Source organism: Balaenoptera acutorostrata, chromosome X (genome assembly GCF_949987535.1).
Source record: "Balaenoptera acutorostrata chromosome X, mBalAcu1.1, whole genome shotgun sequence".
NCBI classification, from domain to species: Eukaryota; Metazoa; Chordata; class Mammalia; order Artiodactyla; family Balaenopteridae; genus Balaenoptera; species Balaenoptera acutorostrata.
In genome coordinates, this window is record NC_080085.1 from 96407071 (window position 1) to 96433274 (window position 26204).

General features: G+C 37.8%; 1 protein-coding gene across 2 annotated transcripts in view; it reads right to left on the reverse strand.

Moving 5' to 3' along the window:
* The window catches only part of ACSL4 (acyl-CoA synthetase long chain family member 4), a 76655-nt gene that overhangs the window by 48167 nt on the left and 2284 nt on the right, over positions 1-26204 (reverse strand). For both annotated transcript variants that reach the window (XM_057537943.1, XM_057537942.1), the window contains exon 2: positions 986-1038. The gene's annotated coding sequence lies outside the window, so the exon portion shown is untranslated. The remainder of the gene's footprint in view (positions 1-985; positions 1039-26204) is intronic.

Here is a 26204-nt window from a genome sequence, read left to right on the forward strand (position 1 = left end):
CGGGAAGATCCCACATGCCGCGGAGCAACTGGGCCCGTGAGCCACAACTACTAAGCCTGTGCGTCTGGAGCCTGTGCTCCGCAACAAGAGAGGCCGCGACAGTGAGAGGCCCGCGCACCGCGATGAAGAGTGGTCCCCACTTGCCGCAACTAGAGAAAGCCCTCGCACAGAAACGAAGACCCAACACAGCCAAAAATAAATAAATTAATTAATTAATTAAAAAAAAATCTCATGGCCTGTTGTCTTATTTTCCTCACTTCACCATGGACCAGTAAAAACTCTTCACTGGTGAGGGCACGGCCTAAAGGTCAATGTTTGGGAACCCCTGGACTAGGTAATTTTCAAGGTCCAAGGCTCAAACACTAAAATTCTAACTTTAGGTGCTCTGTTGTATTTCTTTCATTCTATATTATAGTCTAGAGTAGGTGCCTCAGTGAAGGACAGTATAGATGCTTAGATTTTTGAAGATCAGAAATATATGTAAATCAGTTTGAGAAACAGTAACTAGAATAAGCTTCAATTTATTGGAGAAAATATACACTACTACAGATTCAACTTCATCAATATTAATGAACCATTCACTGGACACTTACACTTATTAAGCTCATTTTACAGATGAGGAAATTGAGGCAAAGGGAAGCTAAATAGCTTGTCAAAGACACACCACCTCAGCAGCCAGAATTGGAACTCCAATCTGTGACTCCATTTTCTGGTAATACTCAAAAGAAAAAGATTGTATTTGGATTTTAAGTATCACTTCCCCTTTCATAAGTGAGTGACAGATAGTTTAAATTTTAGAAGTTGCCCAGAGTAAAAAGCTTTCCTATTTTACTTTCCCAAATATTGCCTTTTTAACACAAACATAAATACTGGCAGGGCTTTTCTAATATAAAGAGAGGAAAAATGCCTGTTAGTTTGGTCACTTAGTTTTCTCCAAAAGCCGACAAGATTGCAAATATAGAATTTTTAAAGGACAAATACTTACAGATTTCCTCTTTTTCTCTTAAGATGAACCCGTATATCTTTCGTGATTCCAATCTGCAATAAGAGACAACATTTATGTGTATAGTGACATGAGAAAAGATCCCCTTTAAAAAGAAACCTCGGACTTCCCTGGTGGCACAGTGGTTAAGAATCCACCTGCCAACCCAGGGGACATGGGTTCAAGCCCTGGTCCGGGAAGATCCCTCATGCTGCAGAGCAACTAAGCCCGTGCACCACAACTACTGAGCCTGCGCTCTAGAGCCCACAAGCCACAACTACTGAGCCCGCATGCCACAACTACTGTAGCCCGTGCGCCCAGAGCCCATGTTCCGCAGCAAGAAAAGCCACCGCAATGAGAAGCCCATGCACCGCAACAAAGAGTAGCCCCCACTCGCCACAACTAGAGAAAGCCGGCACACAGCAACGAAGACCCAATGCAGCCAAAAATAAAAATAAAAATAAATAAATAAATTTTTTTAAATAAATAACTAAATAAAAAGAAACCTCACGTGCTGTTTCACATTACCTGTGCATGATAAGCCAGGTACCAAAGGAAAAACAAGAAATGACTAAAAGTCATGCTATTGGGATCTCACAAAAGTAACTGAGCCTGGCTCTAAGAAACAGTAATCAAAACTCTACAAGTGGGGTTTACCCCAGGAATGCAAGGATTCTTCAGTATACGCAAATCAATCAATGGGATACACCATATTAACAAACTGAAGGAGAAAAACCATATGATCATCTCAATAGATGCAGAAAAAGCTTCTGACAAAATTCAACACCAATTTATGATAAAAACCCTCCAGAAAGCAGGCATAGAGGGAACTTACCTCAACATAATAAAGGCCATATATCACAAACCCACAGCCAACATTGTCCTCAATGGTGAAAAACTGAAACCATTGCCTCTAAGATCAGGAACAAGACAAGGATGTCCACTCTCACCACTATTATTCAACATAGTTCTGGAAGTTTTAGCCACAGCAATCAGAAGAAAAAGAAATAAAAGGAATCCAAATCGGAAAAGAAGAAGTAAAGCTGTCACTGTCTGCAGATGACATGATACTATACATAGAGAATCCTAAACATGCTACCAGAAAACTGCTAGAGCTAATCAACGAATTTGGTAAAGTAGCAGGATACAAAATTAATGCACAGAAATCTCTTGCATTCCTATACACGAATGATGAAATATCTGAAAGAGAAATTAAGGAAACACTCCCATTTACCACTGCAACAAAAAGAATAAAATACCTAGGAATAAACCTACCTAAGGAGACAAAAGACCTGTATGCAGAAAACTATAAGACACTGATGAAAGAAATTAAAGATGATACAAACAGATGGAGAGATATACCGTGTTCTTGGATTGGAAGAATCAACATTGTGAAAATGACTATACTACCCAAAGCAATCTACAGATTCAGTGCAATCCCTATCAAACTACCAATGGCATTTTTCACAGAACTAGAACAAAAAATTTCACAATTTGTATGGAAACACAAAAGACCCCAAATAGCCAAAGCAATCTTGAGAAAGAAAAACGGAGCTGGAGAAATCAGGCTCCTGGACTTCAGACTATACTACAAAGCTACAGCAATCAAGACAGTATGGTACTGGCACAAAAACAGAAATATAGATCAATGGAACAGATAGAAAGCCCAGAGATAAACCCACACACATATGGTCACCTTATTTTTGATAAAGGAGGCAAGAATATACAATGGAGAAAAGACAGCCTCTTCAATAAGTGGTACTGGGAAAACTGGACAGCTACAAGTACCATTATATTTTAGAATGATGATAATCAATTTTAGCCAAACAGAAAATCCTTCATTTTACTCCTAAGTCAAAAATTATTCTTTTCAATGCTAGAAGAACATATAAATTGTATATCCATGACAACAATGAATATTTCTTTATGTAGTTAAATCTGCAGTATCCAGGGGTAAGTTCTTTGTTTCACTTTCTAAGTTTTGAAGCAATGTTTATTTATACTATACCCACTGTCTTTACCCTAGCTCAAAGACAGAGTCTAGTTTGAATGTGAGGAGAAATACTTCAACTCTAGCTAAGAATTCTATTATCACCCATTCTGTTACTTAACTTCTCCCCTTATAATTAGTATGGTAAATTATGTATATAAATTATATATATGTACACACACATAGTTTTATCATTAGTATGGTTTTATATATATATGCACACATACACACACACAATTTCCATACCACACATATGTAAATTGTGTGTGTATAAAAATGACAAGTACCTAACCTACAATATAAGTACCAGACTTCACCTGGGACGGGAAGATAAACTACATGCATAGAAATTCCACTCCTTACTTCCCAAGTTGCACACTTTCAGAACTGAAATAGGCTTTAAAATGAGAGTAATGAACTAGTCTCTAAAATCAAACTCTCCTCCCTCGCCCCTCCAAATGGACTAAAATAGGGTCTACTTTCTAGAACATTAGGAAAGCAACTTATATGCTTCCCTACACAGCAAAATTAAGAATTTCTTTCTAATCAGTATTGATTAGTTTTACTCTTAAGATGAATGTAAGAATAGTAGAAAACAAAAATAAGTGCACTATCCCTATCCTTTTGATTACCTTGGATGAAACTAACAACAGTATCAAGAGGGAAAGGCACATTCTTTTTAAAAGCTCTCAATAGAAAAACTGCATTTAAATAAGAATTTTTTAAAGCAACAAATATCAAAAATCTACTTGTAAGATCCACCTAAGATATAGCTTGACTATTAGGAAACAACCACTGGTGAAGAAAAGTTTTAATAGATGAAAATTGCTGTCACATTGAAAATTCTTGACTCAGGACCAGCAATCTTTTTTTTTTTTTTTTGCTTTTTTGTTTTTTTTTTTTAATTTTTAAATTTTATTCTATTTTTTTATACAGCATGTACTTGTTAGTCATCAATTTTATACACATCAGTGTACACATGTCAATCCCAATCATCCAATTCAGCACACCACCATCCCCATCCCCCACGGCTTTCCCCCCTTGGTGTCCATACGTTTGTTCTCTACATCTGTGTCTCAATTTCTGCCCTGCAAACCAGTTCACCTCTACCATTTTTCTAGGTTCCACATACATGTGTTAATATACGATATTTGTTTTTCTCTTTCTAACTTACTTCACTCTGTATTACAGTCTTTATATCCATCCACGTCTCAACAAATGACCCAATTTCATTCATTTTTATGGCTGAGTAATATTCCATTGTATACATGTACCACATCTTCTTTATCCATTCATCTGTCAATGGGCATTTAGGTTGCTTCCATGACCTGTCTATTGTAAATAGTGCTGCAATGAACATTGGGGTACATGTGTCTTTTTGAATTATGGTTTTCTCTGGGTATATGCCCAGTAGTGGGATTACTGGATCATATGGTAATTCTATTTTTAGTTTAAACTAAGGAACCTCCATACTGTTCTCCATAGTGGCTGTATCAATTTACATTCCCACCAACAGTACAAGAGGGTTCCCTTTTCTCCACACCCTCTCCAGCATTTGTTGTTTGTAGATTTTCTGATGATGCCCATTCTAACTGGTGTGAGGTGATACCTCATTGTAGTTTTGATTTGCATTTCTCTAATAATTAGTGATGTTGAGCAGTTTTTCATGTGCTTCTTGGGCATCTGTATGTCTTCTTTGGAGAAATGTCTATTTAGGTCTTCTGCCCATTTTTGCATTGCGTTGTTTGTTTAATATTGAGCTGCAAGAGCTGTTTATATATTTTGGAGATTAATCCTTTGTCCGTTGATTCGTTTGCAAATATTTTCTCCCATTCTGAGGGTTGTCTTTTGGTCTTGTCTATGGTTTCCTTTGCTGTGCAAAAGCTTTTAAGTTTGATTAGGTCACATTTGTTTATTTTTGCTTTTATTACCATTACTCTAGGAGGTGGATCAAAAAAGATCTTGCTATGATTTATGTCAAAGAGTGTTCTTCCTATGTTTTCCTCTAAGAGTTTTATAGTGTCCAGTCTTACATTTAGGTCTCGAATCCATTTTGAGTTTATTTTTGTGTATGGTGTTAGGGAGTGTTCTAATTTCATTCTTTTACATGTAGCTGTCCAGTTTTCCCAGCACCACTTATTGAAGAGGCTGTCTTTTCTCCATTGTATATCCTTGCCTCCTTTGTCACAGATTAGTTGACCATAGGTGCGTGGGTTTATCTCTGGGCTTTCTATCTTGTTCCATTGATCTATGTTTCTGTTTTTGTGCCAGTACCATTTTGTCTTGATTACTGTAGCTTTGTAGTATAGTCTGAAGTCGGGGAGGCAGATTCCGCCAGCTAGGTTTTCTTCCCTCAAGACTGCTTTGGCTATTTGGGGTCTTTGTGTCTCCGTACAAATTTTAAGATTTTTTGCTCTAGTTCCGTAAAACATGCCATTGGTAATTTGATAGGGATTGCATTGAATCTGTAGATTGCTTTGGGTACTATAGTCATTTTCACAATATCGATTCTTCCAATGCAAGAACTTGGTATATCTCTCCATCTGTTGGTATCATCTTTAATTTCTTTCATCAGTGTCTTATTGTTTTCTGCATACAGATCGTTTGCCTCCCTGGGTAGATTTATTCCTAGGTATTTTATTCTTTTTGTTGCAGTGGTAAATGGGAGTGTTTCCTTAATTCCTCTTTCAGATTTTTCATCATTCGTGTATAGGAATGCAAGAGATTTCTGTGCATTAATTTTGTATCCTGCTACTTTACCAAGTTCATTGATTAGCTCTAGCAGTTTTCTGGTAGCATGTTTAGGATTCTCTATGTATAGTATCATGTCATCTGCAGACAGTGACAGTTTTACTTCTTCTTTTCCAATTTGGATTCCTTTTATTTCTTTTTCTTCTCTGATTGCCATGGCTAGGACTTCCAAAACTATGTTGAATAATAGTGGTGAGAGTGGACATCCTTGTCTTGTTCCTGATCTTAGAGGAAATGCTTTCACTTTTTCACCATTGAGAATGATGTTTGCTGTGCGTTTGTCGTATATGGCCTTTATTATGTTGAGGGAGGTTCCCTCTATGCCCAATTTCTGGAGAGTTTTTATCATAGATGGGTGTTGAATTTTGTCAAAAGCTTTTTATGTATCTACTGAGATGATCATATGGTTTTTATTCTTCAATTTGTTAATATGGTGTATCACATTGATTGATTTTTGTATATTGAAGAATCCTTGCATCCCTGGGATAAATCCCACTTGATCATGGTGTATGATGCTTCTAATGTGTTGTTGGATTCTGTTTGCTAGTAGTTTGTTGAGCATTTTTGCACCTATATTCATCAGTGATATTGGTCTGTAATTTTCTTTTTCTGTAGTATCGTTGTCTGCTTTTGGTATCAGGGTGATGGTGGCCTCATAGAATGAGTTTGGGAGTGTTCCTTCCTCTGCAATTTTTTGGAAGAGTTTGAGAAGGATGGGTGTTAGCTCTTCTCTAAATGTTTGATAGAATTCACCTGTGAAGCCATCTGGTCCTGGACTTTTGTTTGTTGGAAGATTTTTAATCACAGTTTCAATTTCATTACTTGTGATTGGTCTGTTCATATTTTCTATTTCTTCCTGGTTCAGTCTTGGAAGGTTATCCGTTTCTAAGAATTTGTCCATTTCTTCCAGGTTGTCCATTTTATTGGCATAGAGTTGCTTGTAGTAGTCTCTTAGGATGCTTTGTATTTCTGCCGTGTCTGTTTTAACTTCTCCTTTTCCATTTCTAATTTTATTGCTTTGAGTCCTCTCCCTCTGTCTCTTGATGAGTCTGGCTAATGGTTTATCAATTTTGTTTATCTTCTTAAGAACCAGCTTTTAGTTTTATTGATCTTTGCTATTGTTTTCTTTGTTTCTATTTCATTTATTTCTGCTTTGATCTTTATGATTTCTTTCCTTCTGCTAACTTTGGGTTTTGTTTGTTCTTCTTTCTCTGCTTCCTTTAGGTGTAAGGTTAGATTGTTTATTTGAGATTTTTCTTGTTTCTTGAGGTAGGCTTGTATAGCTATAAACTTCCCTCTTAGAACTGCTTTTGCTGCATCCCATAGGTTTTGGATCGTCGTGTTTTCATTGTCATTTGTCTCTAGGTATTTTTTGATTTCCTCTCTGATTTCTTCAGTGATCTCTTGGTTATTTAGTAACGTTTTGTTTAGCCTCCATGTGTTTGTGTTTTTTACATTTTTTTCCCTGTAATTCATTTCTAATCTCACAGCATTGTGGTCAGAAAAGATGCTTGATATGATTTCAATTTTCTTAAATTTACTGAGGCTTGATTTGTGACCCAAGATGTGATCTATCCTGGAGAATGCTCCCTGTGCACTTGAGAAGAAAGTGTAATCTGCTGTTTTTGGATGGAATGTCCTATAAATATCAATTCAATCTATCTGGTCTATTGTGTCATTTAAAGCTTCTGTTTCCTTATTTATTTTCATTTTGGATGATCTGTCCATTGGTGTAAGTGAGGTGTAAAAGTCCCCCACTATTATTGTGTTGCTGTCGATTTCCTCTTTTATAGCTGTTAGCAGTTGCCTTATGTATTGAGGTGCTCCTATGTTGGGTGCATATATATTTATAATTGTTATATCTTCTTCTTGGATTGATCCCTTGATCATTATGTAGTGTCCTTCCTTGTCCCTTGTAACATTCTTTATTGTAAAGTCTATTTTATCTGATATGAGTATTGCTACTCCAGCTTTCTTATGATTTCCATTTGCATGGAATATCTTTTTCCATCCCCTCACTTTCAGTCTGTATGTGTCCCTAGGTCTGAAGTGGGTCTTGTAAACAGCATATAGATGGGTCTTGTTTTTGTATCCATTCAGCAAGCCTGTGTCTTTTAGTTGGAGCTTTTAATCCATTCACATTTAAGGTAATTATCGATATATATGTTCCTATGACCATTTTCTTAATTGTTTTGGGTTTGTTTTTGTAGGTCCTCTTCTCTTCTGTTTCCCACTTAGAGAAGTTCCTTTAGCATTTGTTGTAGAGCTGGTTTGGTGGTGCTGAATTCTCTTAGCATTTGCTTGTCTGTAAAGCTTTTGATTTCTCCATCAAATCTGAATGAGATCCTTGCCGGGTAGAGTAATCTTGGTTGTAGGTTCTTCCCTTTCATCACTTTAAGTATATCATGCCACTCCCTTCTGGCTTGTAGAGTTTCTGCTGAGAAATCAGCTCTTAACCTTATGGGAGTTTCCCTTGTATTTGTCGTTTTTCCCTTGCTGTTTTCAATAATTTTTCTTTGTCTTTAATTTTTGCCAATTTGATTACTATGTGTCTCGGCGTGTTTCTCCTTGGGTTTATCCTGTATGGGACTCGCTGCGCTTCCTGGACTTGGGTGGCTATTTCCTTTCCCATGTTAGGGAAGTTTTCCACTATAATCTCTTCCAATATTTTCTCTGGTCCTTTCTCTCTCTCTTCTCCTTCTGGGACCCCTATAATGCGAATGTTGTTGCGTTTAATGTTGTCCCAGAGGTCTCTTAGTTTGTTTTCATTTCTTTTCATTCTTTTTTCTTTATTCTGTTCCGCAGCAGTGACTTCCTCCCTTCTGTCTTCCAGGTCACTTATCCGTTCTTCTGCCTCAATTATTATGCTATTGATTCCTTCTAGTGTAGTTTTCATTTCAGTTATTGTATTGTTCATCTGTTTGTTTGTTCCTTAATTCTTCTAGGTCATTGTTAAACATTTCTTGCATCTTCTCGATCTTTGCCTCCGTTCTTTTTCTGAGGTCCTGAATCATCTTCACTACCATTATTCTGAATTCTTTTTCTGGAAGGTTGCCTATCTCCACTTCATTTAGATGTTTTTCTGGGGTTTTATCTTGTTCCTTCATCTGGTACATAGCCCTCTGCCTTTTCATCTTGTCTGTCTTTCTGTGAATGTGGTTTTTGTTCCACAGGCTGCAGGATTGTAGTTCTTCTTGCTTCTGCTGTCTGCCCTCTAGGACCAGCAACCTTATGATACTGATTTTAGAAAATGTTTTGGACAAATCGATTGCATAATATCAAACATTGGACCTACCAAATCTCTTCCTTCCAAGTTTACTCAAGTAGTATGGTGATACATGGGTGATTCTGAATTCACAAGGCCTTTACTAAAATACTAAAGAACTGAATAATAGTTGAAAGAAGTATGTGTTACTTTAAGAGACCTTGACCAGGAATTACTGCTGTGTAATAAACCAAATGTTCCAAAATCCTGGACAACTTTTGCCAGAAGTTACATTTTGTTTTCAAAGGCATGACTCAATAAATATACGTACAGAAAGCACTAACATAATGAACAATAAGCACTCATGAAGCAATATTTTTTTATTAATTTTTATTGGAGTATAGTTGCTTTACAATGTTGTGTTAATTTCTGCTGTACAGTTCGTGAAGCAATAATTTTAGAAGAAAAGTATTAGCATTTTCCTCTACATTAAAGATGAGATTGATAAACTACTTGAAAAGGAAAAATATATTTTTAGAAACACAGACTCTTAGAGCTAAAATATGGCCTGTTTCAACAATTCTCAAAGTATCTCGGGCTGCCAGTTCGTTGTAGTACTACTGTTTTTAATATTACATCCCCCACTTTCATTTCTGCCAGGAATAATTTTTATTTGCTGAAACAGACAGCAATGCACTGGGGATCCATCAAAAGTAGTTCCAATTAAGAATAAAGAAATTATTCATTGTTGCCAAATGTATACAGAAAGGCACTTTTTATCCTGTTGACAGAAGTGTAAATTGGTACAAGCTTTATAGAAAGCAATTTGGCAATAGGCATCCAGACGCTTGAAGTCACATATAACTCATGACTGAATAATTTCACTCTCTACTTCTACGAATATCCTAAGGAAATAGTCCGAGATGCACACACACAAAAAAAATGTAGACAATAGTCACCATTGTGATATAAATAACAGAAAAACTAGAAATAACATCAAATGCCCAAAAGGAGATTGGTAAAATAATGATCTATCCTTATGATTGAATACTACACAGTCATCAAGTGCAGTGTTGTCAAAGATATTTAAGGATATGAGAAAACGGTCAAGATATATGAAGTGAAATTGGTTTAAGATGCAACTTAACCAAATACATGCAGGCTACAAGCTGAAATGTTAATCTCTGGGTTGTAGAATTATAGGTGATTTTTAGTTTTGTCCTTCTATTTTTCCCTACATTTTCTAAAACTTCTACAGTGAACATATTACTTTTATCATTCAATACATAAGTAGAAAATGTAGCACCAGTCTCAACTAATTCTAGCGTGTGCCTGTGTATATATGTGTGTGTTGATAAGTGACAATGAGTATGGCCCTTAAGGCATTTGGCCCCACTCACGTGGTGAAGAGATGCTACAAAAGGAGCCAAAAGTTGACTTCAACCCCACTACGGAAAGAAGATTTGACACTTCTGTTTTTAAACTAGACTCAAAGTAAAATAAACTTCTTTCGCTCATGTAATATGATCTATGAAGCAAGATAAAATGAGTGGGTTTTTTTTCTTGCTATAACTACAATGTTAAATGTTTCCTAAAGCTAAGCATCCCCGTGGTACCCTCTGTCAAAATGTGGCTAACAAAAATTGACTACTACTGGCAAGTGAATAGACAATATCAAAGAGCCAGATAATCATGAGGGGTTCCATACAGATGAAAATACTGTATCAATAGTTTCCTTAAAGCCCAGAGTTCCACTCACTTATCCTATTAAAACAAACAGGAACGCAAATGCCGGATGATACCAGCATAAGATTTAATAGGTATGAGAAGAGTCATACTGGCACTCCTCTGCCCCATAAGGAAACCAGATGAAGGTGTCATGGGCAAAAGGCAACAACTGGGTATCCCTTCTTTGCTTACCACACAGGTGATGAGAGGGACGGTGAAGGGAGGGGATTTCAGAAGTCAGCTCTCCATCAGTACCCACTTGTTTACAACCTGAACTCTGGGACCAACTGCTCAGAACTTTAGAGGCTATCATCTTACCCTAAGAATGTCTTGCTTCAGACGTTCCAATCAACTGTGGTATCAGCTTACTAATGTGTGTACTAGCTGACTTCAAAAAGCAGTAGGAGGCAGAAAAGGCTGAATCATTTCTTTCCCTCAAAGTTTTCATTTCAAAATGTTTCAGGCAACAGTAAAGTATCATTACGTAATCTCACTTCCTGTAAGGCCCACACAGCTCTGTGTCCTGCAGTAACCTCGACAGGGCCTAGCAGCACTGAGTTCAAAATGCCCCAAAATTCTAAAAGGAACACAGCTGCTACACATACAATTCCACTGCAATATACAATAATACATTTACTGGAAAATTAATGGTTTTACTCCAAAGTAAAGGGAAAGCTACCTGTGGCTGCTGGTTACCTCAATCGGGTTGAGCCAGTGCTTCTGAAGCTAAGCTCACAAATTTGAGCTCTACGTGAATTGGTTAAAACAAGGGTAATCACATTTCCCAGCTTGCCTAGGTCTGTCCCCTGGTTTACACATGTTGTCCCAGAGTAATTCTTATCAGAGTGTCCCCCCGCCTTTTGGCAAAGACATCCCTAATGATGACCCTAGTAATAACCCTAACTCTGGTCGCACGGAGAACAAGGCAAGAATGTATAGCTACATCAGCAGAAGCCTACCTTCACTACTGGAAAGACACTTCCAAGTACTAAGTCCTGACTGAATCCACAGTCACATATAAATGGGAAAATAAATGAAACAACCAGCTTTGTGCCATTTAACACACACACACACACACACACACACACAACTTTTTATTCCAAGTGTTTCAACGATAACAAATTAGAATCTTAAATAGTTTACATACAACTATTTATAACCCAACTTCTAAAATCTAGAATTAAATTTTAATTAATAATTTCAAACCGAAGTCAGTTCCTCATCTTACAAAACACACACTTGTATATTAAGTACATAAAGGACAAATCAGATCTGTTGTAAGAAAATATCTCCACAAATAGGCTTTTAATTCATATGACTTTTAAAGACTATAGTCCTATTTAAGAAGTTGTGTTTACCCTTTCACTAACTTAACCTAAATCAGAGAAAAGGATATTGCCAAATCAACTTTAGCAAGCAAACAAAAATTCTAGCCTTGCGGGGAATACATACCTTACACTCATTGTTTAAAAATACGACCAATTACAACTTCCCATCTATGATTTTCTGGAAAATATGGGTTAGCAACCATAGAGTTGCATATCAAATGAGGTATTTGATTCCCAATCAATGATAAAAGACTAAAGCAAACCCGAGACTTTCTGGGCTAACCCAGATGCTGTGAGCTTAAGGAATTTTTCACATTATTTATAAGCTCTAGTTCTTGGAAGAGGCTGTACCCAGTACAGCCTAACGTTCAGTTTTACTAAGAAAGATTTTATTTAACTTGGCCCTTAAAAAGACCACAGATGGGGGGCTTCCCTGGTGGCGCAGTGGTTGGGAATCCGCCTGCCAATGCAGGGGACACGGGTTCGTGCCCCGGTCCGGGAGGATCCCACATGCCGCGGAGCGGCTGGGCCCGTGAGCCACAGCTGCTGAGCCTGCGCGTCTGGAGCCTGTGCTCCGCAACAGGAGAGGCCACGACAGTGAGAGGCCTGCGCACCGCGATGAAGAGTGGCCCCCGCTTGCTGCAACTGGAGAAAGCCCTTGCACAGAAACGAAGACCCAACACAGCAAAAATAAATAAATAAATAAAATATTAAAAAAAAAAAAAAAAAAAAGACCACAGATGAACAGGATAAGGCGCTATGCTTCATCAAAGGGTAAAAGGGGGGGGGGGGAGCCGGGGGGGGCAGGACAATGAAGCGCCAGTATCTATAACGCAGCGTCCTGCTGAGGTAGTTGTGAGCCAACGTGCTGGAGCCAGACGGCCTGGGTCCAGTTCCTGGCGCTACCACTTACTAGAATGGGGTGACCTCGGGCAAGTTCTGTGCCCTCTGTGCCTCATTAGCTACAACTCTCAAATGGAGGGAATACTACTCCTACCTCCCGGGACTGGTGTGAAACTTATAAATGAGTTGATCTCACAGCTCGAGCCATCACAAACTTCTTTTAGGTTCTCAAAAGCACGAAGCTTAATGTCTCACCTCTGCGTCTAGCACATCCTTTTCTCTCTGCCAAGAACATTCTCTTCTCCCTTTTCCTGGCTTCCTTTAGGTCTCAGTTTGAATGACGCTTCTAAAAAGCCTTCCCTGACCTCCCCGCTTTACGTCAGGTGCCTCTGCTGTTTCCTCTCCCAGCACAGCACCTAAAAGCGTTCAAGTCTCTGTTCCCCGGCTGGGCTGTAAGCTCTTTAAAGACAGAAGTCATCTCTGTCCCCATCGCTGCTATAATCCCCAGAACCTAGCACAGTCCAGGTACACAGTAGGTGCTTACTAAATAGTTCTTGACTGAAATAACAAGTCATACTAAAGAGGAAGGAAACCAAAGACTGATTTCCCAGTTAAATCTTTCACTCTATGTGTGTATGCCTCCTCACATCTGAGATTCATTGGCGTGCTTCCTCTCACACACTGACAAGCTTGAAGTTAAACACAAGAGGGGCCACATTCTGGCAGAGTACAGATTTTACTCCCATTCTGGGTAGGAATCATGACTTCATAAGCAGAGCAAATAAGTCTGCTCAGTATGTTTACACGTATGATTTTATGTCTCATATTCCAAGGCCTTTACTTAAATAAGGATATCACAGCAAAATTATATGGCTAGTGTAGCGCTCTGATTCTTACCAGCTGGGCTAAATGAAACCCGTTACTGCAACTGGCACAGATGGAGAAAAGCAAAGGAAGATGAGACCATAAACATGGGAGAACAGGAAAGAAAGAAAAAAGTGAAAGTAGAGGTGAGAGCAACATCAGCTGCTCGTCTACAAGGTACCACTGGGTGGCGCCAGTGCCCCTGGCTAGCCAATACAGATACAGAACCAGGAGGCAGAGCCGTCAGTCAGCCTGTATTTTCCAGAGCTTCGGCTGGATGCTCAGAAGTCTATTTTCAACACGCTGATGGACAGATGCAATTCACCGGAGTTCAAGTTCTCTGCATATGTCATCAACATAGGCATAAGTCTTAAGGATGTTGTGTTTATCAGAGACACCTGGAAGGTGATTTGTCAACATTTTTGCCTGGTGAAATGTTTCAGAGTCAGCTCACCATTCTAAATGCAGAGATTCTCAGTAGAGTGAGAGGCCAGGGGTTCTCCGTGGAGTGAGAACGGAGGAAAGGGATCAGAATGACCTAGAAAGCTTTTTTAAACTATTAGGTTGAACCATATAAAATTGCCAAGAGTCGAAAAGCTGTTACATACAAAAATATAGCAATTTCAAATGGTTCAACCTAATACACACATATTTAGAATCACTGGGTTAATGAGCCATTGTTACTGATAAGAGTGTCCTATTTCTCAGGTTTGTTGGGGGGGAAAACGTTGAGAACACAGGCATAATTTGGCCTTAAATCATGAAGAATTAAGTGAACAAAGAAATGGAAACAAAATAACTAAGGACAGGGAATTCCCCGGCAGTCCAGTGGGTAGGACTTGGCGCTTTCACTGCCGGGGGCCTGGGTTCAATCCCTGGTCAGGGAACTAAGATCCCTCAAGCCACTGGCATGGCCAAATAAATAAATAAATAAATAAGGATAGGGAATAGATTAAACTATATTAAAAATAGCAGACATGGGAAGATGTTCACACAAAAAAATTAAATGCTATATTAAGTGTAAAAAAGCAAATTACAAAACGGTATATAAAACACATTTTGTTTTTTAGGGGAATCCAAAAAGGTTTGGGGGATATGGAAGGATATATACTAAAAAATCTCAATAGTTGTCTCTGCGTAGGGGGACGACCGGTACTTTGTTTTGTTTTTTTATCCATACATGTTTTCTAAAATAAACATGTATAACAATTTTGGATCCTGGAACAGGAAAAAAATTAAACACTTTGGTAGTAAAACTAGGGAAATCCAAATAAATTCTATAGTTTAGAGTATTGCACCAGTGTCTGTTATGTAAAATGTTAACATTAGGGGGAGCTGGGGAAAAATATCCAGGACCTCTGAACTATCTTTACAAATTCAATGTAAATCTAAAATTATTCCAAAATGAAACATTTATTTAAAAAAATAAGCCATGTATTAAGATCACATTTTTTAAATCCAGAAGAAAAAATCCATTTGGTTAAGAGATTCCTACATTTAAACAAGAATACGGTGGAATAAAACTTCTTCGGTAGAAATAAGTCTTGGAAGAAGCTATGCCTTCTAGCATGACAACCGAAAGTTGTAAAGACTTAATGACATATGCAGTGGCTTTCATAATATGAAAGTGATGTTATCCTATTGGGCATAGGCTCACTGAAGCAGGAAACAAACGGTTGAGTCTCTATTTTCTTTGGTTTTGTAATCATCACTGCTGAAGACTAACCACCATAAGGACATTTGAGGGAAATAATTAAAAATAAGTATAGCCAGTAACCACCCTTTTCATCTGTAATATTTTTAAAAATTTAGTTTCCCAAATCCTGGGCAGCTACAGGTACATGCACATGCATTCATGCAAGAAAAATTCAATGAGCATTTACCAAGCCCACTCCTTCTGGAGCTTACTGTTCAACAGACAATATTTTAAGAGGACATGAGACTAACATAGAGAGCAGACATATACGTAGAATAGGAAAGGAGGCATACCCATGAGCCAACCCTCAACCCTATAATAATAGCCCAACCAGACTTTTTTAAAAAGTTAATAATAATAGCTACCCTCTGGGATTATCCAGTTATACCTGTTAATGCTTAGGTACCAGCTGGCTTGCTCAAAATGGATTTTTTAAAATTTCCTTTAAATATTGGGGCAAGGAAAATTATGCAAAGCCTGAAAGTGAGGTTCTGAAAAGGACTAAAGGAAAGGACAATGCAGAGCTAAGAACACAAACAGAAAACTAAAAGGTCTGGATCAATTTCATCTGCAGACTACTATCCACCTGTTACAAACGGGTTATAACCTTCTGGTTCTAATCCTCCAGCAAGTGTAAAATTTGGAATAGGTTAGTTCCGCTGCAGAACACACCCAAGGGAGGTTTCCTTACTTGTAGGTTTCCTTACTTGTAGGTTTCCTTACTTGTAGGTTTCCTTACTTGTAGGTTTCCTTACTTGAGTATTGACAGTGTGTCAATATAAGGCACTTTTGCAGAAGATGAGATCCAAAACAAGAATTTCAAAAACAGATTTAAAGAGAAGCACCAGTGTACTAAAAACTCCCCAGCAGAGCAGAAGTCTTTTTCCCATCTCAATGAGACACTGTTTAAGGAAGGGGAGTTATGTGTCCCCATAAAAAGGTCAGCCAAGAAACTTGCTATAACTTCCAACAGTGTTGATATTTCCGACCAGCAGATATCACCCATTTATCCCTAAAGCATTTAACTTCCGCTGTATCTACGATGGGTAATTTGCCTTTAAAACATCGCTTTGCAGTTATTTCTGTGAATAGTTAAGCGAAAATACATCATCTTTAAATTAGGTTATAATTCAATCCTCCTGGAAGCATCTGCAAACAATGTGAGCAGCAGTAAAAGGTAAAGGCGGTTCGCTTCCTCATGTACTATACAGGGCAACCTGCTGCTTACTCTTCTTCAAAAGCAAAACTAAGGTCAACACAGAGGACGTTCTGAAAACAAACGTTCTCTGTTAAGCATACATCTTGAGGCCTGATGGTTGTGTGACAGCAACAGGCCAGATTTTTAAAGAATAAGAAAAGGGATTATCAGAATGCTTCCAGCACCTCGATCTTATGGTTTCCAGGGTTGCTATGCCTGAAAGTAGAAGAGAAAGGCATTGAGGTTCGGCGCCCGGTGCCAAGTCCAGGCAACATCCTGATCTTTCATCAGCAATGGGGTATTGCCGGTAAAAGCAAGAAAAAAAAAAATTTTTTTTTTAAACAAGGTCTAGCAATCGCAGGACATGGCCCCAGATCTGGCCAAGTACCAAACTCAAATTCTAAAAGTTTAGCTCATTCCACAGAACAATTTTATGCAACCCAAATATGTAACTGTATGACTTTGAAACATCATTGATTTTCTTTCACACAGGAGGCAGAGGTCAGCAGCAGAGGCAACAAATCTAAGAATTGATTTTCCATCCTAAACAGACTCCTAATCACTCCTCTCAAAGCAGAAGAAACATTTTCTCATGATCTCATGACAAAATGTTATGACATCTAGAAAAAAACAGACAAATAAAATGACCTTACTAGTCACATTAGCTAGGAAAGATGCAAAATTAAAGAAATCAACTCTTGGTTGAAAAGCAATTCTTTCAGCCAAAGTTAGCTGCTTCAAAATGAGTTGCTTGCATCTCATCAAAGTCATTAAAGTAACATATATGTGTTTCATAACAACAATCCTGTCTTTGGAAAAACAGAGTTTTGACTCACTTTTGCAGATTTCCACCGGAGACTGTGATAGCAGATTAAACACTGCAAGGCTTCTCAACACACTCTTAGCTTAGGGACCCAATAGGCTACAGCTGTTTTTTTAAATATGTCTCTAAAGAACAAACTGGAGTTGAGATTCCTAGTTTTCAAAACTCAAGGTACGCTCTGGCTAGAGACCATATGTTCATGGCCAACTCTCACTCCTTTGATCATGCCCTAGTATAGCACTGACCTCCTATTTCCTGTGGGCAGTGCCCTAAGCAACATGACCCTTCAATCAAAGGCAGGGAGGGAGGTGGTCAACAGTCTTCCTCAGTTGAGGACAGTTAGAAGCTAGATTGTATGGAAGCACTTTCTCCCTAAGAGGTTAAAAACAAACCCTACAATCTTTAGGGTTAGGGGCTTTTTGAGAAAAAGATCAGCTGTCTGAAAGTTAAGTTAGGAACGACTCTCCCATTGCACCACATGTACTATATCACTGCAATCATAGGCCAATCACTCCACACAAACATTTCATATAACCAAATAACGGCTCAAATGCAGGGTACCACTGAGACAAGACAGAGATTGGGAAGCTATCTGAGCACTGGAATATTCTTCCCCCAGGAGCCAAGTAGAATATTCTTCTACCTTTGCAGAGCCCTTATGCTTACAGTGACTCCAGAATGACCCTACTGAGCTAGGATTCAAGTCAGCCGGCAGGGCAAGTACAAGTATCTTTTTAACCCTAATGAACACTTTGTACTTAATGGGGTTGAGGATCACCCCTCATTCAATTCTACTCAGTCCTAAAAGAAAGGCGTAAAAGTGAGGTTGGGGGGCTTCCCTGGTGGCACAGTGGTTGGGAGTCCGCCTGCCAATGCAGGGGAAATGGGTTCGAGCCCTGGTGCAGGAAGGTCCCACATGCCGTGGGGCAACTAAGCCCCTGCACCGCAACTACTGAAACCCACGTGCCTAGAGCCCGTGCTCCTCAGCAAGAGAAGCCACCGCAATGAGAGGCCGGCGCACCGCAATGAAGAGTAGCCCCTGCTCGCCGAAACTAGAGAAAGCCCGCGTGCAGCAACAAAGACCCAATGCAGCCAAAAATAAATAAATAAATAATAATTTTTTTTTTAAAAAGTGAGGTTGGGGAACTCCATTTCAAAACATGGATTAAAAAAGGAGGTGGGAGATTCACCAGGGAAGTTTCCATTTTGCAGTTGTCTTTTCTAAAATTACTTGTAAAGAAGTAAATTCTTTGGGGGATACTTCCTAAAGAAAGCTACTCCCTTACTAACAGTTTAATATTCAACAATCTCTTGGTGATCAAGAGAATATTAAAATTAATGTAAATATGTGCATAAATTAAAAACCTGCTTCCACATAAAAACCCGGGCCTTTATACTTGACACTAAAAACAAAATCTAAGCAAAGGAATCCAAAAATTTCTGGTGGAAAATCTGTGTTACATAATGTCCTTACGAGTTCATTCTGCTTAAAAATGTATAATGTGTAACTATATTTGAATGAATATGCTAATACTGACATTTCTTTCTATTGGGGGAAATAAACACTACACAGCTTCCCATCTGCAGGTTGCTATAATTCACCAAACAGTGAGCCTGAACCATGACTCTTCTAGTTTCCAGAGTATGGAAACCACCTACTTCACAGAAATTCTAACCTACTCCTGTAAGGAAGTGCCTGGGCACAAACGGAATCCCAAATATTTCACCAGAGGCTTTAAACCATCCTAAACTAACCTTGCACCAAATCCTGAAGGTCTCTGTGGTTCCAAGTACAAGAATACCATGATCCTAGGCTGCTTTTCTCTTTTCTGCTCTATTTGTCTGAAACACATTCATCTGACAGTTGTTTATGGCTAGTTCTGCCCAGTTCTACCCCTCAGTCAAGTGATGATTTTTCAATTACTCTTTTAAGCTATGTCTCAACTTAGTATCTTCAGTGGTCATGGGGAACATAGCATCTTTTACTTGGATGCATTCCATGAGATACTAGTGCTAGTTCTGTCTTCTCTTCTGTTTCCAAAGCCATAACTGAACTTTAAGCTCATTCAACCAAGTTCCTGTTTCCTGTCTGCGGGAAATGTTCAGCTTTCAGTTCATTTGAGAAGCAGAAATGACTAACGTATTCTGAGAATAACGAATGATCACCATCTCAGCGGGAGCAGCTCTGCCCATTTCTGCAGGCTTTCCCTGATGACTCATCACTCGGGTACCCCCAGGGGAGTGGTCCTTCAAAACCCTATAATTACTTTTTTTTGTAGTATTAAAATGCTTTAGGCACATATTGAAGGTAATAAACAGGATACCTAAGAGAAAACAGGTATTTCACCATGCCTTCCACTGCCTTAACTTCTTAACAACCACTAGAAGCCACCATAAATATTTCCAATACCTCTGTTAAAAGCCTCATCTCACATGTCCCTGTCATTAATCAAGCGAGAAATGGGAAACCTCTATTCTGACTCCCACATAAAATCTGCTAACTTCACAGCGCCTATGAAAGAAAAATCCTCTTGCTGTGAAATCAATTCCAGAAAGGCCAGAATGCACAAGATGCACAGCCTTGGAGAGCGGCGATGCTATTTCAATCGTCATAACAAAAATATGAGTAGCTATGCTGGGCCATCACATTAACACCATTGTCTACAAGGTAGAATCTTCTTTTATTAAATACTCTATTGAATTCATCATAAACTAAGGTCTTTTCACCTCTAAGTCCCACAGCATAAACCCAGAGAAGGTTATAATGAGCCTACGGCGGATGTGCTTAATAAATGCTTCTAGAGGACATGTGAGCAGAATACGTACATACTTGCCGAAATCAAACACAGTTCTCCTAATGTTCAATTTTATATACTATAGACTGAGTTACCATAGACAAAGATTCATGTTGCCACAGAGATCTAGATTTTCTTTACTTTTATAAGTTGTGAAAGAAAACAACTAAGCCCACACATTTACCAAAAATTAGAGCCGTTGGTTTTTCTTTGAACCAAAGTAACTGTTCAAGCTCAGTTTTAAAATCTTCATTAAAACCAAACTCCACCCAAAAGATTCCTAATGACATTTTAATACATTGCACTTATACATCATTACTAGTAACTACAATTTAAACAACATGTGCATAAATTCCAAACAGAACTGAACTGGTTTAACATTGAGGATTTTTTAATTCCTTGGTTATTTACTTTTAGTGGCCATGACTTTAAGATTACAGTTTGTCCTAGAAACCAGTTATTTTAAGTAGAACACTACATTTACATGGCACGGTGTTGCTCTTTTTCCCACTAAGATGTCTTTTTCACTTATTCAGAGTTACCGAACGTGAAAGATGCTCACAGTATACAGTCAAGTTAAAGGAAGCAAATTACAAATCGGTATGCACAGTAAGAACACATTTTTGTAGAAAGAAGATACATATGTTTGCACACATGCATGTATGTGTGCACACGTGTGCATGCAAGCATCCATACATGTGTATACACAAACATGTCCCCAAAAGTTGACAATAGATATCCCTGGGTATGGGATTATGGTGCTCTTATTCTTCTTTATACTCATATTTTCAGTGCAGAAAATTTAGACAATACAAATAGTACTTTAACAAAGGGAGAAAATTATTTTTAAAAACTACCTGAGTGCTCTCCAAATACAAGGCACTCACTCCATTTCAGAATTGCATTGTAATTATCCTCCAGTGTGTAATGTTGCATATGAGGAATCTGTATAATTACTATCAAAATAGTAATCATAAATTAAAATGCATTGTAGAATTGTATACGGTAAAATGTATAAGTATCTCTATACTGCCTTCCTCTAACACCACTCCCTTTTGCCCTAGAGATAACCATTTGTGGTGCATATCAATCACACTTTTTTGTATTATCCATACGCATGGTAAGGTTTTGTTCTTTTAGATAAGTGGAATCATGGTATATGGACTGTTCTATAACTCCCTCCTCTGCCCCCCCCCCACCTTTAACAACATATTTTGGAACTCCTATATCAGTTTATATAGGTCTGAAGGGTTTCTTTCCTTTAATAGCCCCATGTTATTCCATAGAACAGCATGTCATTATTTAAATCATTCCCCTTCTGATGGACATTTAGGTTGCTGCCAAGTTTTCAAAGTTATGACCAGTTTCACTGCATTGAAATCTTGTATGCCTCTTTATACAAATGTGCAGATATTTCCTTAGAATAGCTTCCTACAGAATTGCTGGGTCAAAATATATGCATATTTAAAAAATGAGAGGATTTTGGTACTCTCTATCAAAAAGCTACACAATTTGCACTCTCATTAACAGTGTATGAGAGTGCCCATTTCTTTCAAAAAGTGGATATTATAGTTTTTGCCAATGTATTTGGTAAAAAAAAAAAAAAAGGTTTTCATTTCCCTAATTACTAGAATGAATTTGAGTATCTTTTCTTTTTTAATCATCATTTCAATCTCTTCTTATGTGAAAGGCCAATTCATAACCCTGTGCCACTTTTTCTAACAGGTGCCTTTTTCTTATTGATCTGTAGGAGCTCTTTACATATCATAGATATTACACAGTAGAAACCTTTTTATCTAATGTTATTTGGAACACTTGATTAGCTAACTGAAAAGGTCAACTAAGGTGAACAGTCATAAGAAAATATGCACATGACAAACATTTCATTTTATCTTCACTTTATCAGTGGTAAATGTACACTCGTTCATCAAACTTTTGATAAAGGGCCAAGAAGCCAAGACCTTTCTTTAACTCCAGGCCCACGGACTGTAAGGAAATTTAATTTGAATTCTTAGATAATGTAGAACTTAAAAGAACTTAAAAGACACTTGCAAGGAACTATGAGTAGAGAACCCTTCAGATTTTTATATTTATTTTATGCAAATCTTTTATCGTTGTCTTACCCACACCTAATTATACAGTAATAACTTGCTTTCATCAACTCTTTCCAAAGCATACCATATGTTTTGTTATAATAAACCTATCCCCCAGCTTCAACAATTATCTACACATGCTGAATTTTATTTCTTTCACATCTCTATGCACTCCGTACCTCAATCCCCATATAATCTGAAGTAAATACCAGACATCATATCATTTCATATGTAAATTTTCAGCAAGAACTTCAATTCCCCACTACTCAGACTGTATCACATTATAAAACATGAAAATAAATTACATATTTACAAAAACAAGAACAACGAGCATATATAGGTTCAGTAATAAAAGCATCTGTTGCACTGGTGGGTCCACAAGCCTGGCTTACCTGAGACCAACCGACTAATAGCAAGTGTTCAGTGAACAGTGTATTTTACAAAAGAAATGAGTATCATTTAATATGGTGAGTCAGTTAAGTAGAAGTCAACAAAAGCTTCCACTGCATATGTAGAAGTTATTTTCCCCCAGTCTGTCATATGCCTTTTTAACTTTCTTATGGTGTCTTGTGCTTTCCAGAAATTTTAAAAATATATACTTAGATGTTTAAAATACATCTTAATGTATCTTTGTGTATGATGTGAGGCTGAGATCCATTTCTTTCCAAATATACAGCCCACGGTGCTAACTCAATTTCCATTTTCAACATTACTTGTAGGTAGGACATTTAAAAGAACTAAAGTATGAACTTCTAACTTACGAAAGGAAGCTGTGCAAACAAAATAATAAACCAACAGTCTTAAGGTCAGCTTGATAGGCTCGAACTACTATGTATTTAAAGATCACAGAAGTTTGGGGAGCAGGAGCAACAGTACTGCCATACCTGGCTCCGTCATTACCACTCTGGCTCACAGCAGGCTCTCCAAAGGACATCGCAACTGGATAGGCCTGCTTCTGAATCTCACTATTTGCCATACTTGTAAATTGACATTCACACTGAAATACCCCACACTTGACGACAACAACAACAAAATCAACCTTCCCAACTCTCTATCCATTCCTTAATGCTGCTCCTAGACCACAGTGCCTTCAGACTTAAAGAAAATGAATACACTGTTCTGAACCACAATTTCCCATGGAAATACACCTAAAAGATACTAAAAGTCAAGGTAAAGTTTGTCAAATTTCCTTTATAACATAGAGACTCAATAATTTTTAAGGTTGCTTTATCTCTGGGCAAACTTTTTGGGTAAAATTTACCAGAGAGTAAATTGGCTTTTAGGGCCATAAGTTCTCTGTTTCAACTCTGACATTGTATTTTGAATGCAGCCAGACAATACATAAATGAGTGGATGTGCCTGTATGCCAACAGAAATTTATTCATAAAAACAGGTGGTGGGCAGGATTTGGCCACCAGCAGTATTTTACCAGCCCTTGTCTTATACCAATGATTGATCTTTTTCAAATCCACTACCCTGGCTATACACTTATTTGAGCAAATATGGTGACGCTGAAGGGACAAGTAATAATTTCAGTACCACCTTACAGAAATGAATACTCTAAAAATCGATCACTAAGCTCTTCCTGTAAGTTCTCATAATATGAGCACATATATTTTTCAAAATATAACACTGCAAGTCACCTTAAAACTAATGCTTATTTTAAAAGATAATTAAAATGAACATTAAGTAGCTACTATAAAAGAAAAACATGCAGTCTAGACAGACAAATTCAACAGTCTTCTATTCACTATTCTGAGTAGCAAAAGCCTACTAAATCTATCATCATATTCGCAACTTCACTACTTAAAATGCAGAAGCACACTTTCAAAGTACATTTAAATGAAAACACGATTTTTTTCTTTGGACTACTTACCACAAATGTTGATTATAAACTATACAGTTTTGCCAAAATATTTTAAAATTAGAAAGTGAAACCAAAAATCTCCTTGGCATATGACGTGTCTACTTAATTTTAAAATATTAATTTTAATGTTTCATTTGACTGCCTGGTAAGGCAGAAATTATATTTTAAGGCACAAAAGGATGGCAGCCATTTTAATATAGTGAGAGCACGTATATGAGTATGTACACACACTGTAAGCCATCAAGACCACTAGTTCGAAGAATACATCTGAGCTCCAGGATTGCTCAAAGAAAAAAATATTCACACTGCTTACAGAAGTACTGGATGTTATACAGAACAGCAAGGAATAAAATTAAATAACAAAGGTACATAAGACCCCTTGACACCAAAGGCATGATCCATAAAAGGAAAAATTGATAAACTGGACCTCATCAAAATTGAAGATTTTTGTTCTGCGAAACCTCCCTGTGAAGACGACGAAAAGGCAAGCTGCAGGATGGGAGAAGATATTTGCAAACCATCTAGCCAACAAAGCACTAGTATTAAGAATATATAAAGAACTCTCAGAACTCAACAGTAAAAAAAAAAAAAAATCCAACTAGAAAATGGACAAAAGACATGAGCACACATTTCACTGATGAAAATACAGAGATGGCAGATAAGCACATGAAAAGATGTTCGACATCATTAGCCACCAGGGAAATGCAAATTAAAACTATGCAAGATATCACTATATACATATCTATCAGAATGGCTAAAATATAAAATAGTGACAACACCAAGTGTTAGCAAGGAGGAGCACCATTCACGCACTGCTGGGGCACGGGCGGGGGTATGTAAGACGGCACAGTCACTCTGGAAAGCAGTTCGGCAGTTCCTTATAAAACTAAACGTGCAACTACCATACGAACAGCAATTGCACTCTTGGGCAACTATCCTAGAGAAATGGAAATTTATGTTCATACAAAAACCAGTACACAATTGTTCATAGGAGCTTTATTCATAATAGGTTACAAAATACGGGAAATAGCCAGATGTCCTTCAATGGGTGAACGATTAAACTATAATACATCCACAGCATGGAATACAGCTCAGGAATGAAAAGGAACTAACTATTGATACAGGACACATTCCCTGCATGAATCTCCAGGGAATTACACTGAGTGAAAAATAGTCAATCTCAAAAGATTGCATATCACATGATTTCATGTGTATACCATTCTTGAAATGACAAAATTATAGGCAAGGGAAACAGATCAGTGGTTGCCAGGGATCGGGGAGGGAGGGAGGTGGCTGTGGCTATAAAAGGGCAACATTAGAGACCTTTGGGGTGATGGAATTGTTCTGTATCTTGACTGTGGTGGTAGTCACACAAATTTACACATATGGTAACACTGCATAGAACTAAATACACACACGCAAGTGAGTGGATGTAAAACTGGAGATCTCTGAATCAGGTGGATGGCCTGTATCTGTCTCAATTTCCTTGTGACATTATGCTACAGTTATGCCAGATGTAACCACTGGGGAAAATTAAAGGGGATTATTTTTATGATTGTATGAGAAGGTACAACTATCTTAAAATAAACAGTTAAAAGAGAAAGGAAGAAAAAGAATATATAAGACCAGTCAATAGCAGGAGTGGAAAAAATAAAGCTTTCATTTTTGCTAAAGTCTCAATAACTGAAAGTCAAGGAAAGAAAAAAAAAAAAGGAATGCCAAGAAGAGAGTCTACAGGCTACAATTAATACAATCATCTCCTCCTTCCCTTGGGGAGCCTTAACTTCCCCAGGATTTTGCTTCTGTTCCTGATTTGACTGTTGTTAATAAAAATAAACTGACATAAAAACTGTCTCTCCAAAACTCCCACCATCATCACCTCCATCCTGGACTATAAAACTAAACCTTGCAGGGTAAGGATTGTCTTCTTAACCATCATATCCTAGTGGCCTGGCACAAAATACGTGACAGATGGAGGAACAAGATAAGTTGAATGAACGAACAAATGAATGAACGACTGAGATGCCTGCATAGTCTTTTC